Consider the following 2786-nt stretch of genomic DNA (forward strand, 5'->3'; position numbering starts at 1 on the left):
ACTCCATCGCTGGCCTAGCCATCCCTCTACTCACCCACACCTGTTGTTATTCTCCAGCGATGGCAGACGAACCAGTAAACCCTCGTACAGTCGTATTCCCCTCCGCGTGGGAAACTAAAACAACGGCTGAGTATTTCCTGCCTCTGTGTCGTTGCCTTCCTAGGCCTCGCCGTTGTCCACCGCCCTGGTGCTCTCGGCGTGGCGTGGTCAGCGTGGTCAACGACTGACATGCATCTGAAGTGGACTATACATGGAGAGGCTGACAGCTGGGTCCACGGCCGCACGCAAGGAAATACCTCCATATTATGCGCAAAATAATGATTTCCTCCACCTGACATCTGGGACCCACCGAAACGGCCTCTGTATTTCACGAAAAAAAACATTACCGCCGCTGATAGCTCGGACCCACCAGCTATATCTTCGCACGCAAGGAAGTGCCTCCTTATTACGCACAAAAAAATGAATACTCCCCCTGCTAGTTGGGACCCGGTATAGTGGGCCTACTAAGTTGATGGGGATGAAGGGCTTTGTCAACTTAGTCAATATGCACGATTCTAGCTCGACTGACCATACGATGTCCATCCAACGGCCGTAGTGCTTCTTCAACCTCTGGTCTTCTTGCTCCAGCCGCCCAAACCAGCGCCGGTCGTGCCGCCTGCTCCTGCCTCCCATGGCCGGCTGTGCTGCCGCAGAGGCCTCACTGCCCCCATACTACTCCGACCGCTGGCCAGGCCATCTCTCCACTCCACTCACCCACACCCCCTGTTATTCTGCGGCGATGGCAGCACAACCGAACCAGTGAACCCTCGTACTCCTCTCCGCATGGGCATCCACTGCCGTGTCTTCCCCGGCTCCGCGTCGTCCCCTTCCTATGCCTCGCCGTTGTCCACCGCCGTGGTGCCATCGGCGCACCGTGGTCAATGTGGTCAATGACCGAATTCCATCGGAAGAATACTGTACGTGGGGAGGCTGATAGCTGGGTCCCCGGCAGCTGCAAAGAAGTGCCTCCTTATTACGCGGAAAATAAATATTCCTCCACCTAACAGCAGGGACCCACCGGACGGGCCACCAGTATTTTGCGAAAAAAAATCGTTTCCCCCTGACTGCTGGGACCCACCGGACGGGCCACCGTATTTCGCGAAAAAAAACGTTCCCCCCACTATCAGCTCGGACCCACCGGAAGTGCCTCCTTATTACGCACAAAAAATGAATACTCCCTCGGCTAGCTGGGACCCACCTTGCTGGGAGGCTGACTTGTGCGCCTACTAAGTTGACGGGGACGGAGGGCTTTGTCAACTAAGTCAATATGCACGATTCTAGCTCGAGTGACCGTACGATGTCCATCCAACGGTCGTAGGGCTTCTTCAACCTCTAGTCTTCTTGCTCCAGCCGCCTAAACCAGCGCCGGTCGTGCATCGTGCTCCTGCCTCCCATGGCCGGCTACGATGCGGCGGAGGCCTCACCGCCCCTACTACTCCCACCGCTGGCCAGGCCATCCATCTACTCACCCACACCCCCTGTTATTCTGTGGCGACGGCAGCCTCACAGCGCAGCGAACCAGTGAACCCTCGTACTCCTCTATGCGTGGGCATCCACTGTCGCGTCTTCCCCGGCTCCGTGTTGTCCCCTTCCTAGGCCTCGCCGTCGTCCACCGCCCTGGTGCTCTCGGGGCCGCATGGTCAACGTGGTCAAGGAACGACTTCCATCGGACATGGACTGTACGTGGAGAGGCTGATAGCTGGGTCCACGGCCGCAGCAAGGAAGTGCCTCCTTATTACGTGCAAAATAATTATTCCTCCACCTGACAGTGGGGACCCACCGGACGGGCCACCGTATTTCGCCCCCCTGACTGCTAGGACCCACCAGCTACATCTTCGCAGGCAAGGAAGTGCCTGACAGTCGGGACCCACCTGGTCGAAGCGTACGTAGCGTTGTCATTCTGGTCGCCAACGTGTACGTACATATATACTGGTGGATGTAGAGGCGCGCACGTGTCGTAGTAGAGGCGGCCAGGGTGCAAGAAAGAAAATACGGCCACGTATGTGTACATACGGGCGGGGTCTCGAACACCCACTCGCGCATACGTACGGCGAGGGCTCGTGTACATGGCTGGGTCGGAACGGAGAAACAACATCGTTGTCGTGTTCATGGGTCGGAATAGAATGCATGGTCGTGTTCATCGGGAGGGCTTGGACGGAAGAGGCGATGGAAATGTGGCCTGGCGTACCACACAACGGAGGAAACGGACCTCCTACGGTTGAAACAGGGGTCCTGTTGATCGGGAGGGGTGTGGCGTACCACAAAACGGAGGAAACGGACCTCCTACGGTCGGAACGGGGGTCCTGTTGATCAGGAGGGGTGTGGCGTACCGCAAAATGGAGGAAATGGACTTGTGTTGGAGCGCTGCGGTCAAAACGGGGGTCCTGTTCATCAAGAGGGGTGTGGCGTACCGCAAAACGGGACTCCACGAGATACTGTTCATCTCCACGGTCGACCCCCTCCAGCCTCCACGAGCTACTGTTCATCTACCGTCGACCTCCTCTAGCCTCCACGGGCTCCTATTCATCCAGCCTCCACCGTGCGCTACTCCACCGGCTACTGTTCAACCACCTCTCCACCGTCTACAGTTCATGCAGCCCTCCACACCACGGGGTCCTGTTCAACCACCCCTCCACGGGCACCCCTCCACTGTCTACTGTTCATCCTGCCCTCCACACCACGGGGTCCTGTTCATCCACCCCTCCACGGGCACCCCTCCACCACACCACGGGGTCTTGTTCATCCAG

Source organism: Triticum aestivum, chromosome 6A, assembly GCF_018294505.1.
Source record: "Triticum aestivum cultivar Chinese Spring chromosome 6A, IWGSC CS RefSeq v2.1, whole genome shotgun sequence".
Lineage (NCBI taxonomy): Eukaryota > Viridiplantae > Streptophyta > Magnoliopsida > Poales > Poaceae > Triticum > Triticum aestivum.